Here is a 15,234-nt window from a genome sequence, read left to right as displayed (position 1 = left end):
GAAGCCTTCTCTGACCCACACCTCTGAGTTAGCTACCCTTTAGTATTTAATAAAATCCCAAATATCTCTCCAAAGAGAGTGGCATTCACCAACCTTTGTAATCCTCAGACATTCTGACTTTGGAAGACCCCATCTATGTCACTATAAAACATATTAAAAAGTACCTACGTCCCATGTGAAATCAAATTTATATATAACCACATCATGAGTTGAGTTGTAATTGACTAGTTCAAATAATGATACTTTCTATAACATTAAATGTAACATTTCCTAATTTTTTTCCAGCCTTTAAATATTGCTCCTAGACCTTCCAAAAATCATAAACATTGGCACTATACTCCTAGGCCTAATGGATAAAACTGGGTAAATTCTCCCTAGCCCTTATCCACTCTGCTGATTGACATGTTTCTCAACCTTTCCCACTAGAGGATAATTTTCTTGCTGTCAGGGACCTCGTCTTCTTCATAGTTATATCTTTGGCCTCATATCTGGCATACTGTATTTTTTTTTTATGAATACACAAATTATTGCATCTGTTGAGGAATGTGTTTGGTTGCAAGCAAGAGCATTTCTAACTAACAGGGGCTTTAAAAAGCAGGATTTGATTTTTTCACAAACTAGATATGTGGAGATAGATTTTTGCTGGGGCAAGTTCAGTAGTTCAGCAAAGGCAGAGCTCTGGGTCAGGGATATGGTTCTCTTCGCCTCTTCCTCAGTAGTGAGAGGGCTGCAGCAGTTCAAATATCAGATCCTCACCCAACAGCTTTCCGGGCAGAAAATAGACTGGAAACAGGAAATAGAGGGGAACAGAGAGTTTCTACTTTCCTTCTTTCTCTTATAAAAGAGGAAAATACTTCCCCAATTCCCCCAAACCACCCCCACCCCACCCCAGCATTCATTCATTTGTTGGTTCATTCAACAATTACTTCATTTGCAGCTATTACATGTTGGGCACTTTTCTCAGCATGTGAAATACGTCAGTGAATAAAATAGACAAAGATCCCTGCCCTATAGATTACAAACCTAGCAAGAATACAGAGACAACAAATAAATGAACATAATAAGTAAGTTAATTATATAGTGTGTTGCAAATTGGTAAGTGCTGTGGGAGAAAGAAAAAGTAGAGCAGAATAGGGAAACTGAGAATGTGGTAAGAAAAATAGGTTGTAAATTTAAATACAGCGGCCAGGGGCCTCATGAGATGGGAACATTTGAACAAAGTTTTGAAAGAGGTAAAGTAGCTATCTGGGGAAAAGCCAGAGGTAAGACAGGATAGCCATGGAATATGGAGGGGCTAGTGAGGAGCCCGGAGCAGCTGGAGCAGTGTGAACCAGGGAGAAGCAGTAAGAGATGAATGCAGAAGGGTTTTGGAGGGGCCATATCATTTCGGGCCTTGTAGGCCATTGCAAGAACTTCCCCTTACATCTCATTGCCCAGAATGGGGCCACATGCTCACCTTTCTTGAGATCCAAGGACCACCACCTGATGCCTGCACTTAACCAGGATTATTAGCAGAGAAGGGCCCAGGGTGGGAGTAAAGGGGTGGGCCAGACTGCAAATCAGTGAAGAAAAAGTCTGTCTCAATAACTGGATGAATGAGTGAAAGCCTTTTAACATCAAACAGTAGGTAACTTTGGAAATGTTATAGTAATTGATTCCCTTGCCTTTTTTTTTCAGTAACAATATTTAAAACCTTACAAGAAAATCCAGTTGTCCAGTACTAAAGCAAATGGAGGAATGCATTTCAGGCAGAATTTTTTTTTTCCTGATTATCCAGTAAATCTGTCTGTTGACCACTTTGGCTGGTGCTTTTAACAGTAGAATGTCAACAAAGGGTGCTTCCGTAAATTGACTAATAAGCCAGAGCAGTGTAGTGCAATGGTTAAGAACATGCCATTCTAGCATCAGACTGCCTGGTGCCTAGCCTGGCTTAACCATTCATAAACTGGATGATATGGGGCATGTTATGGTAACCTCTTTGTGCCTTCATCTCCACATCTGGAAAATTGGAATGATGATAACAATACTTAATCTTACCTGTTATTAATATCTGATTTGCCTGGTTACTAGGTTTGCTATCTTTGCCCGGCTGCTGCAGCAAAGACTTCTGATCTACAGACATAAAATTATCAATTCCCTTAACCCTGAATCCTGGGGAATTGGTGAGCTTTGCTTTGCAGCAGCACTCTATAAATGAACTGCTCTGCAGCTCTCATAGCCCTGGGGACATGCTCACATTTTTTTCTAAGCTGATGGGAATTGATTTTTATCTTTAATTTTTGCTTACAAATAATGCCTCTGTTATGAGAAAAATAACAAACTCCAAGGGGAAAATGCAGCCATCAATGTGCATCCTTGAGGCAAAGGATAAGAATTATCTACCACCAATAAAAATAATGAGAAACAAACTGCAAGTTGTAATTTCAAGTTCGGCTATTAATTGAGGTCTATCTGGGCCCACTGTGGTGCTTTTCTAACATCCAGAGTTAAATATAGTCTCACTGTCCTGTCATATTGGATGGGGCTTTTCCTGATGCCAGGGACTGAAACCCAACTAAAATTAGCTTAGGCAAAATAAGGGAATTTATTGGTTCTTGCAACTTGGCAGTCCAGGGGTGTTCTGGCTGTAGATATAACTGAATCAAGCTCAAATCTCATCATCAGTCATGAATTCTCTGTCTCCAAACTCTGCCTCCCTCTGTTGTGTTGGCTTCCTTCTCTCCTGGGGAGGACTCAGTTCCTTATCGAAATGAGGATAACAAGGGAAAAACATGCTGAGTAGCCCAAAGCAATGGCTACTACAGTAGATAATACCCTGAGTTACACATGATTGCTAATAAATAGATGAATTAAATAAAGACCACTTCCAACCTTTAAGAAATCCAAATTCTACCCATTATTCAACGCTCAGGAAAATTGTCCCCTCTGTCATGAAGCCTCCTCTGACAAATTCAACCCCTAGTGATCACTACTGTATCAAAACACTAAAGCACTTATTGTCTACCTGGCTTATTTTGCAAAAAAGCCTGTATTGCTTTGCATTTTTAACTTTATATGTATAAAATATATGCAAGTACATTTTATATCTCCAAGTCAATTTTTTATAACCATAATTATATACAATGAATATTATATATAATATAATGACTTTTTCTCATTATAAAAGTTACACATACTTCCGGCTATACATGGCAGACTGGACACTCACAGTAAGTACAACTTTCTCCCAATCTCCCCCATCCTCTGCCCAAATGATGGTAAAATGATTGTGTTTAAGGCATGAACACACGAGGGCAAAGCAGAGACTAAGATAGCAAAACATTGCCAACAAAATACTGGCAAGCAGGTAGAGGAGTAGCCACTAAAGCAGCTGTGGGAGAAGCTCAGAAGCAGACTGAATCCCAGAAAGATGCGGGAATGAGAGGTCTAAAAATGAGGGGCACTGAAAACAGAGGTTTGGTTGAGTGTCCACATAAAAACAGTCTGTCCTCCTGCCAGAACCCTTCTCTCCCCAAGAGAGCAGAAAACCAACAGTTTACTCCTTGAGGAGAATGAAGCAGAGAAACCCAGGTTGCAAGGACACCAGGCCCAACTGTGGCAGGGAAGGGGTCAGCGTATACTAATCCCTGCCACTCAAATGCCAACAGCAATAATAATTGTGACATTAACACTCTCATTTACTGAGCATTTGCTATGTGCCAGCTGCTGTGCTAGGCATTTCGCATGCATTATCTCAGCATCTAACCCTCAAATAAATGCTAGGAGGTTAAGTACTATCTTGTTGCCATTTTAAAATGTAAGTATATTAAGGCTTATATGGTTAAGTAACTGGCCAAAGAACCTACAACTAATAAATAGCAAAGCCTGAGTTTGGACCCTAAAACTGTATGGCCCCCATTTATCAATTCATTTGTTCATTTATTCATGCAACAAACATTTACTATGTGGCAGACACTGCTTCATCGGGGTTTCTAAAGATGAATGTAATATATGGTGTCTGTCCCCAAAAGTCTCTCAGTATAAAGAGAGCAACAAATCAATAAACACATGTTAACTGGTACAAAAAAGGAGGTCTCCAAACGGGTTGGTGTGTGTATGGAGGGGGGAAGGGAAATATTTTATTCTTTCTTTCTGCCAGTGCTCTAATCCCATTCTGTGGACTATATTTTCCCTACCCTCTGGATAAAAAGATCCATAATCTCTTGACACTAGTAGTGCAAAGTCCCTCTGTCTCTGTTAGTCACTAGAACAGTCTCATTCATTTGAAGTTAAAGCTTCTGGACTCCCCCAAATTGGGGCTGCCTCAGACTGGGGAACAGGCAGTGGGGAAGAAGGGGCAAAAAGGGCTTCTCCTCTAGCTTCCTGCCTCTTGCTTCTCTTCACCTTCTTTCCCTTCCCAGCACTGTCACAGGCTCCTCCAGGGATGGAGCAGGGAATGGGAAAGAAAACAAGCAGGAAGTTTCTTACCTATCAAGTGGCCTGGCATCAGAGCTCTCTGGTCTTTGAGGGTGTTCAGAGCTGACTCTTCCTATCAGGGGGTGCCTTTGTGGGGTCCTCAGATGCACCTCCACTGCAGATATGGGCAATGCCTCCCTTCTGGCTTCTGACTCTTCTCTTTTCCCATGGCCTTTTAGAGTCACTATGTCTGCTAAAGTCCCAGCACCCTTCTGGCAGCCCTTTTAGGTGGGATTCAAAACTAGCTCCAGGCCATTAAGCAACTTGAGTCAATGAGAAACACCCAGGCATTCCCCTGATTCCCAGTGAAGACCTGTCACCCTTTGCTCTGCCAACAGGCAGGTGGTTCCAGTCTCAGCCTTTTGTCCTCAGTATTCTCAAGCACAGGATCAGTGACTACCCTTTGCCCCTCAAATCACATGGTACTCCTGTTCTTCTCTTAAATGATACTGTTGAGGTCCCCCTCTTGATTGACTTGAAGAGAGAGTGAAGTCCCTCCCTCCATTTCCTCATTGTGAGCTGGATCAGAGGAATGCATTCTCAGTTCTCTTCAAAGAAAGCATCCCTCCCTCTTTGACTCTTTAACTCTTTTATATCCCAGTAGATGATGAGCTCAGAAATCCAACTTTAGAGCATCTCCTTTGCAAGTCAAGCACCTATGGTCTAGAACCCCACTTTGGAATATGGTGGTACTTGGCATCTAATTTTTCAATCTAAATTTGGTGTCTCAACAAAAACTGAGGCATAAAGAGAGTTCTGTTTTGACAAATAACAATGTGGCGTTTTGACAAGTGCTTTAATAGAGACCCCCTTATGCCAAGAAGGAACTCTCTTTCCCTCAAGGAATTGGGACAGATTTCACAGAAGTGATATTTGAACTCTTTCAGGCAGAAGTTATATTATATGCAAATGTGTGAAGATATAGATATGGCATACTCTGTCAAGAGTGCATTGTGGTGAGAACATAGGGTGCCTGCTGTATATTGGAGGGAAATGAACCCCAAAAGCCAGATTAAAGTGGCCTTGTGTGCCACACTAAAGAGTTTTCCCTTCACCTGAGTACAAGAGGGAGCCACTGGAAGGTTTCTGTAAGGGAAAGATATGACCAGTTTGAATAACCTCTGAGGCCACGTGAAGGCTGAATTGGAGGAAGAAGAGAGGAGAGTAGAGCAGAGGGGAAGAGACTATGATGGAAAGGCCTCCTTCTTGATTATTTATGTATAGTTTTACTTCTAGAGCATTATACTTACGGAGACGACTCATACTTTTGCTTAATTTTCCACTGCTGTCTTTTCCTATTTGTAGAAATGCATTCTGTGCACAAATATATATATTACAGACTCAGAGTAAGGGTTTCAGGCCCAGGAGTGTGTAGCCACTGAGAAAAAGAAAACCTTTGGGGTCTTGTTTCTGATTGTGTTCATCCTTATCAAAAGGAACTTGAGAATTATTTTACAGGCCAAAAAATGTAGATAAGTCTGCCACACAGCAGCAACTTTCCAGACAAACAAAATTAGATACAATTGTTAACATCTGAACTCATACTCATCAATTCTCTGCTTGCATGTCTTGTTTTTTGCTAGATTATTTGGAAGTAATCTTATCCTTGATGTTACTTATTTCCCCCAGAAAACTGCTATGAACATGGACATGTATTATTTTCAGAAGTGTGTAGCTTGCTATCTCCTGAAAACCTCTTAAGAATTCTGAGAGAAAATATTAGTTCAAGGGCACAACCATGTAAATCCGGGCTAGGCCATCCAATCTGGTTCCACTTTGAATGATTACTTAATGTGCTCCACACGATGAGACTCATTTCTTCAAAGATACTTTCTCACGCTCCTATTTCCACATTTGTATTCCCTGTTGCCTATAAAATCAGCCTTTACTAAACATTATGAGAATCTATTTGTGTTTGCAATGGGCTTATGAGATTTTTCTTAATTAAACATGAAGCAAATTGCAACACTCAATCTCACTAGAAAACATAGAAGCTTATTTTATAACAGATTCTAAATTACCTTCCTCTTACCAGACAGGATTTTAGATACAAGCCAATCACAAGCCCATTGGTCACATGACCAAAATAATCTGGTTCCCAGGGTAGGTTTAGGTGCTGCTTCTTTAACTCCCAACCTCACAGGGGCTCCTTGAAGCCCAGGTTGTGTTGCCTTCACCTCAGCATCCCCTGGCACACAGTAGGCCTTCATAAGTGTTTACTGAAGTGACTCATTGAATTTTTAAGCAAGGATAACCAGACCTCTTAGAAATCGTGTCACCGACGTGTTGAGCTCTTTTCTTAGGCGTTTGCTCACAATCAGGGATTGTTTTATTGCGTGCACAATAAAAATTAAGTCAAGGAAGAATCATTCACAGAAGGAAGTGGAGCTTGAGGAGAGTGATTTAAGGCTTCATGTTTCTCTTTAGCTCTGCTTTCATCTTCTACGGCAGCCACGTTTTTAGCTTTGAAGAAGGAGAGAAAAAAAGGAGAAGGGGCAGGTTAGAAATATTAGGTTAGTTTCTCAGTGGCACAAAGAAGCACCACCACAGTTATAAACTACAAGGTATATTTCTTGACCCTACAACTTTGGGTGCAACTGCAGGATCAATCGCATTACTTGGACAGCCTCTGCTTTGGAAAGGAAAACCTATGAAGGACAGGAGCATAACGTCAAACTTACTTCTATTGATTTTTTTTTTAAAGAGATCCGAACTATTTAAATAATTCATTTAAAATTAAAAAGCAGAACAAATCACTGACCATTAATGAGTTAGAAATATTCATTTCAATGTATACATTAGTTTCAGGAGAAAATTTTTGATAGTGTAAGGTTTATTCCATGGTTTTATGGACATTTTACATAATTCCAGCTATCTTTGTATATAATCAATGTGTTCATGACATGGGGCATGATTCTACTAATTTAAATTATTTTAGAGGATTGTAGTTGTAGCTTTGTCTATTATGACACATTACGGATCATGACTTGATTTTATTTGATTCTGAGTCCTTGACCAGCCCTTAATTATAACATTATTGCTAGAGGAATAAAACGTTCTGTTCTACAAAAGACACAATTTTGCGATTTCTAAGAACATAACTGTGGCAAAAAGAGGTAACCAGCTACGAAATCCAGGAGCATATACTTGTAGCTGCAGTCACAGTGATAACAGGAAATGTCTTAAGAAGAAGGAGACTAACAGGTTGTAAGATAGATAATCAGTAAAGGCTTTCTCAAGAAAATAGGCCTCAACCTGTTATTTAAAGGAAAGGACATTGAGCAAAGAGGCGAGACTAGGGTGGTTACAGTCATTGTTAACATCTATTGAACAGAATGTTGCATAGGTCAAGTCACTCTCCTCTACCTACTCTAGCTACTCACACCAGGTAACAGAACATTCATGTCATAGAGAGTGGATGAGGGATTTTTTTTCCTTTATCAATTAACAAATAATTTTTTTGCCTACCATGACCGAGGCAGTACCCAGTGTGTTGGGGAATATTAAAAACAATTGTCACTTGATCTGTGTCCTCAGTAGGCTCCCTGTCTCACAGGAGAAACAGACAAGTAAATAGTGTGACAAGTAAATGTTATAAGGGGAATAGTGTTGGAGCACAAAGAAGTGGGTACTAAAAATCTAAATCTGTGGGTACAAGGAAGACTCCCCAAGAGAAAAGTATGGAAGGATGAAGATGAAGACATCCATGCAGCAGCCCACCTGGCCTTGCTAGGCCTGCCGAGGGCAGCAGCCTCTCCCAAGCAGGGGCGGCCCCCGCACATCCTACTCCTCCATCACGTGGAAGGGGAGAGAGAAGAGCAGGTGTCCTTGAGACAGTGCTCCACAGAGAAGAGAGCTCAAAACCGCTGTGTTTTCTTCCCCAAGGGCCTCACTCCCTTCCCAGCACCATGACCCAAATGGGTGTCCCTGGTGGGAACAGATATGTCCCAGAACTCCTCCTCTGAAAACAAGGCAGAGGAAACAATGAGTTTCTTCCAGAACTTAGAGAAGGGGGCTGAGAATATGTGATGTTTGGAGAAGTCATATTTTACCCCACTCATGACTTTGGATATAGTGAGGTTGGGGTGCAAGGGAGGGTCCCTTCTCGGTACCCACTTGAGTCTCAGCCTTCTGCTTCCTCTCCCATTCTACCCCCCCCTACCTACTCCAGAGAACCTTATCTCTCTGCTATGATTCTTTTAAATCTTTCTGTCTTATGCAAAGGTCAAGGCTTTTCAAATTTAACCCAGAATTTGGTATCTTTGTTCTTTGACCCCACTACCCCTTGGGAACTAGAGAGCTACCCCTAGTTGGCCAAATTAGGAATGGGGGTGAGGTGGGTTGCAGGGGTTCACAGAATAAGAAGGAAATGTGTAAAAAAAAAATCCATTAATATTTCACCACCCTTGCACACATGACTTTGGTTGCCTATCAAATGTGGTAGTTGCTGATGTCCAGAACTACAATTAAAGAAAACTTTTAATGTGGTTGAGAATTTAAAGTTGAAAAATTAGATCCACATCTGAGATGTGTGATGGGTTAAATAAGCTTTCCATAGAGTGACCTAGAAAATGAAATATCAAATACAATCAGAGAGGAAAAAAAAAAGTTCCCAAGTCCAAACTTTATTTATAGGTATATTTATTGTATATTTGTTATATGGACATTTATTGCTCATACTTATATATGTGTGTATATTTATAAATGGTTTTGTTAATATGCTTTATAAGTCTGATCTGATGAATGTATTGAGTGTATGCTAATGATTTGCATATCAACAGTATCTAGAGTTTCTGGAATCTTCTTTCTATTACTTGCTTATTTTACAATTTCCCAGCCTGGCAGAGACTCGCCAAATTCCTGCAGGTTTTTTAATGATAATAAAGGGGTCATTTTTGTGCTTTTGCACAACAATCCTATTCAGTGGTCACATGCACAAGAATAAATATGCCTGGTGGTTCCTCACTTTGGGAGCTAATCTCCAATATATAGCCCCATATTACAGGAACCACTGCTATACACCCACCAAACAACTTTCTAAGTGACGGCTCTTCTTTACTGGTTCCATTTATCTCCCCAAACTCTAAATGTTGGAGTGCTCCAGGGTTCAGTTCTGTGACCTCTTTTCTTACCACTTATCTATCTAGATGATCTCATTTAGCCTCAGGGCTTTTAAGATCCTACATTTATAACTTCAGCCTCAATCTCTTCCTTGAAGACTTCAGACTCACATCTAGCTGTCTATTTGTTATCTTTACTTGGATGTATCTTAAACTTAAAATGCACTAAATGGAACTCCTGATTCCTTACTACCACATACACACACACACACACACACACACACACACACACACAAACATGCCTCCTGCAGTATTTCTCGTCACAATAAAGGTAACTCCATTCATCCAATTCTTCCAATCTCTCAAGCCAAAAGCCTTGGAATCTTCATCAACTCCCCTCTTTCTCTCACAGTCTATCTACATCCAGAACCCAACCCCATTTTTCCCCAGCTCCCACACTCACCCAGGCCCAAGCCACTGGCTATTCCCCACAGAGCAGCCATCAGGAGTTCTTAAAACATTAAGTTCAATCAGGCCAATTCTTTGATCATAGTACTTTAATGGCTTCATGTCTCACACAGAAAAAAAAGTCCAAAGTCTTTAACCACAATTTACAAAACCATATGTGATCTGCGCCTCTTTGACCTTGATGTTTCATCTCTCACCTCATCTCCCCCAGTCTCATTCCTCAGACAGGGCAAGGAGCTTCCCTACAACCTTTGCACTTGTTGTTCTCTCTTCCTGGAATGTTCTTCCCTGTGATAACATTTACCTCCTTCCAGTTCCTGCTTAACTTTACCTTATCAGAGAGGTCTCTGACCATCCTATGTAAGAAGGCAAGCCCTTTGCCCAGTCTTCTCTATTCCCCTTTCTTAGGTTTATTTTTCTGCACAGCACTTATTATCTGATATATTAGACATTTTGTGTATTTATCACCTGTCTCTCTGCATAACTCCATACACTTCACGAAACCAAGGACTTGGGGTGTTTTGTTCTCTACTCCATTCCCAGCACATAGGAAAAGACTGGCACAGAGTCAGCATTTTTTAAAGTTCTTGATGAATAAATGAATGAGTTTCAGAGACCACAAAACCTTGGGCTCCCTAGCAGCCTCCCACATGGTTGCTGGCTATAGCTGGAGCATTTTCCTCTGGAATTTCCATACTTCAGCCAAAAAAGCAGCTGGTGATACCCTGTACATCATGATGAGTATTGGCGATACAGCTGAAAACAAGCCCAACCCTGATAGCCAGCGCTGCAGTGCCTGGAATAAGGCATGCAGCTTCAGCTGTTATAGCTCAAGAAAGTCCAAATAAAGGCAAGTACAAAGATCCAGGAAATGGAGAGGACTGGCAGAATAAAGAGTAGGGCATTTCAATCTGAAGTGACAAAAGATTAGAGGATAATGACAAAATCTAGACAATCATAATTTTGTGATCAAGCCCACGATGAACTTGTACATCAAATCCAAGATACAAAAAATGAAGGGGAACCTTTCAAAATTAAAAGGCATTATAGTGTGGCAGAAAAATTCGTGGGCTATGAGGCAGGCATAATTGAGTTTAAACCTAAAGTCTAGCTGTGTAAACTTGGACAAGCTTCCAAATCACTATGAACTAATTACTTGTATGTAAAATTAAGATAATGTCACCTGCGACTCAGATCTTTTATGAGCAGAGTATACATAAAGCACACAACAAATATTTATTCCCTTCCTGAGATGAGGAAAGTATTGCAATATATAAAAGGAAGTCTAAAGCGGAAGGCAAACTTAGATAAATTTTATTGTAGGATGGAAAGAATCAAGTGAATGAATTGAGGTATATAATATAGATTATTTTATATCTTATTTGCGTAACTATCTTATATTCATGCTGCATTTTACAATCTTCAAACTATTTTCGCTAACTTAATCTCCTTTGACCTTCACAAGCTATTTCATGTGGTAATAAAGTAGGTATTATTAAACCCATTTTACAGATGAGGAAATTGGGAATGTGGATTTTATAAAGTCCTCTTAATGCAGGTTCAGCAATCTTGCCAACACTTCACAGTGCCCCTGTAAAGCATTTAAATCACCTCCCAATCACTAAGGAAAGCTTAGGACTTATGAGATATCCACTGTGGATAATTAATGAAAAAAAAAAAGAGGTCTTTCCTTCCTGCTATTCCAATACTCCAGCAATTAAGAAAAAAGAAAACCATATAGAGATTCAGTATTCATCATCCTTTGTTAAATTCCATCTTGTCTGTTTCTACCCCTTCCTCCAGTTCAATCACTTTCCCAATCATCAGGGATGTCTAGGCAGTGAAAACCCTAACTTGTTCATGTTGACAAGGGTGTTGACTTTATGAAAAAAGGGGACACATCTGGTTGATGTTCTTGAAAAGGCTATTGCCTCTGGATTTTGAGACTCAGCTGGCATAGGAGTTATCTGAAGGATTTATGTTTCAGAAGAATAAACTAAGTGAGTGAAACTTTTACAGAGTCTCAGATAGGGATCCAGGTATTCATTAAGGTTTTCAGGACCATTGTTGACTTGGGCTTATCATATTGTGGTCATTTGGCATATCTAGGTGAAGCTTGCATAGGAGTAACCTCCAGGACAGCCTCTTGACTCTATTGGAATTCTCTTAGCCACTAAAACCTTATTTTTTTGCCTTTCTTTTCCCCCTTTTAGTCAAAAAGGCATTCTCAATCCCTTGATGCCAGGGTCAGGCTCATTCCTGGAATCCATGTCCCATGTTGCCAGGAAGGCTCATTCATCTGGGGGACCCTGACCCATGTTGGGGGGAGGGTGATGAATTTATTTGCAGAGTTAGGCTTAGAGAGAGAAAGTCCACATCTGAGCAACAAAAGAGGTTCTCTAGAGGTGACTCTCAGGCATTTTTATAGGTGGGCTTAGCCTCCCCTTTACAACCATAAGTTCCACCCAAGCAAGCCTCAAGCTCAAGGGCTTGACTTATAAAGTAGGGGGTTCCTAAGTTCACATAGCATACGTTATGTCCTCAATAATCCATCCATATCTCACATTATCCTCATTATCCTCATAATCCTCATCACTCTCCATTTTAAACAATTCTTATGACCCAAAATACCTCATAGCTCTTGTCAGCCCTTAATTATTTATCCCTAGTATTGTGTAGTCTAGTATGATATTCCTATTAATTATAGGACCTATTATGCAATGGTAGATTTTTCCCATATACCCTTCTGTTTTGAACTCTCTGTGCTAGTGTCATACCTTAGAAGTATATCATGCAACACAAACACCTATCTATATTTGTGGTGCTGATCTGTAGGACACATGCCTTTAAACAACCCCTTTCAATCCTATTCACCTTCAACAAAGCTCTAATACTTATAAAAGTGAGTATTAACATCCTTTGAAATTTGTTCAATAGCTACTTGTTAAATTGTAATTTGAAAGCTATCACCTTTTTGTATTATGTGTTGTATTTCACAATAAGGAAATAACTGAAACTATGGTGCTGTAACTCTTAAAAACTTTGGATATTTCCTATGTAACTACTTGTTGAATCATACTTTGAAAAATATTATTCTTTTGTATATATGTTGTGTTTCACAATAAGTAAATGACTGAAACTGTGGAACTGTAGCCCATAATATTCTTTGGGGTTTGCGCTCTGACTACTTGTTAGAGTGTATTTGGAAAGTTATCACTTCTATGTTGTATGTTACAATAAAAAAAAAATGATTAAACAAAAGAGGTCTGAGGAATTAGTCTATAAGTGGGGTTAAGAAGTGCCTAGCCCTTTCTTGGCACATCCCTTAGGCCTGTTATGAAAATATTCAACTGGATGTGACCCGGGTCTGAGTCCCCATAGCAAGTCTCTCAGTCCACTGTTTGCTGACCTTAACTGGGCATGAACGCAGTCCATCTGTGAGGCATGCCCAGGGGCTTTTTCTTCCTGCCTTGGGTTTTGGAGGGCACGTTGTTGTGCATTCCCAAGGGTGGGGGGCAGACTTGGAAAGCCTGGGTCTTCAGTCACAATAATCTCAGTTACCAGAAACAGCTAAACCAAATTTATAACATATGTTTCCACAGACTCAAATACCCACCATTTGTCCCATGACCTTCTGTCTTTAAATGAATGCCAAACAAGGAGATCCAATTATTCAGTCAGTCTAAGAAGGAATCTGTTTATACTGAAACTCACTGCTGGGTTTATATAATTTTACACTATGGATCACATGGAAGGCTTTATGCAAGCCTGAAGTTGCAGCCAAGGAAGATTTCTACCTTTCTTTATAGTTAAAGTAGTATCTAGGAAGAATTGATCCTCAAAAAAGAAAAAAACAATCACACCAGACTAGTTAGGGGAATGAAAAACAATAAACATTCATTCAATAATTCAAAAAATGTTTTGTTTTGTTTTGCTTTGTTTTTTTTTGCTCCATTGACCTGGCAGGCCCCCTACAAGTACTGGGAATACAAAATGGGAAAGAAACTGTCCTGGGTCTCAGGAGTTCTGGGTCTTGTGGGCAGATAGACCTGAACACTGACTCATCTACAACACAGTATGATAAATATTATAATGGAAAGAATTGCAATGTGCAGTGGGAGTCTAAGCTACACAGTCCCTAAGCAATCACCCCAGTTTGCCCAGGACTTTGCTGGTTTTACCACTGAAAGTCCCATATCCTAGGAAATGCCCAGTTCCAGGCAAACCAGGACAGTTAGTTACCCTACCTGCAATGCTAAACCAAAAAAATTCAGTTGCTCTGTTATGTTGCTCTCTGTAAATGACTGAGTCCATGCCCAGAGGCCCTTCTGATTAGAATGACCTCGTTAGACTGACAACCCTTAGTAGATGATGGAAGAATCAGTGGTCTTTGGTGGCTCTGATAGACAGAAATAAGGAGTCAGTCCGATGTGCTAAAAAAGCTTATACATGGATTCACTGACCCTTGATGACAGTCTTTGGCCAGCTATTTAATCTGTATGAACATGTGTTTGTTCATCTGTAAAACATCAATAGACACTGTATTAGGATAAACCAGGTTATGCTGCTAAATTTTAATGGCTTGGAATAACAAAGTTTTTTTTCCATTGCAGGTCATCTGGGGCTATGTTGCTTATCTTCTTACTTCAGGAGCCAGGCTGATGGAGCAGCCACCCATTTCAAACATTGTCCATCTTCAGGGAAAGGGAAAGACCATCATTCTTTCTGCTTTGGGTAACAGTCTCCTTATCACCCAAAGCAGTCCCTAAACAAATACCACAGGATTTCAGGCTTTTTTGTTACAGCAACATAACCTGGCCTATTCTAACTGATACAGATACCTTAGAGTGTAGATGTGAGCCTTGGAGAAAATGAGAGGCGAAGAGTGCCAAGAATCTCTTTAAGGGGTTACATGAACATTTGAAAACACGCCCTCAAACATTATCTGTCACCTCAGATTACTCACTACTCTGTATCAAAATCAAAGTTAGCTTTGGGGTTAAGGTTAGGTTAGAATACTGCTAAGGAGTCAGCATTCCTCATTGGACCTTTATACAAACTAGGAAGTTTTTAACAAAGAAACACTTTTCCCACAGCAGAAGAGTGTAACCTTGACCCCACCCTATGACCCATCTGAAAAATAATGAGCAGCTGGTCACAGGGCCAGAAAGTGTGGTTGGCCCAGCTGTGCCCCTCCCTGCCACTGAAAAAAATAACCTAATGCTGCATCATTCTCTTGTTTTAAAATGGA

At 40.2% G+C, this 15,234-nt stretch overlaps 1 long non-coding RNA gene across 1 annotated transcript; it reads right to left on the bottom strand.

Moving 5' to 3' along the window:
- Window positions 1-486: 486 nt before the first annotated feature.
- LOC119542139 lies at window positions 487-6,902 on the bottom strand. The gene is made up of 3 exons (XR_005218424.1): window positions 6,716-6,902; window positions 1,457-1,552; window positions 487-783 (listed from the first exon to the last, which is right to left on the bottom strand). It is a non-coding gene; the product is annotated as an uncharacterized LOC119542139 (long non-coding RNA).
- Between the last annotated feature and the right edge of the window lie 8,332 nt (window positions 6,903-15,234).

This window comes from Choloepus didactylus, chromosome 8 (genome assembly GCF_015220235.1).
Source record: "Choloepus didactylus isolate mChoDid1 chromosome 8, mChoDid1.pri, whole genome shotgun sequence".
In the NCBI taxonomy this organism is placed as follows: domain Eukaryota; kingdom Metazoa; phylum Chordata; class Mammalia; order Pilosa; family Megalonychidae; genus Choloepus; species Choloepus didactylus.
Note: the sequence above shows the minus strand (reverse complement) of the source record. Positions and strands in the feature narration are given on the sequence as shown.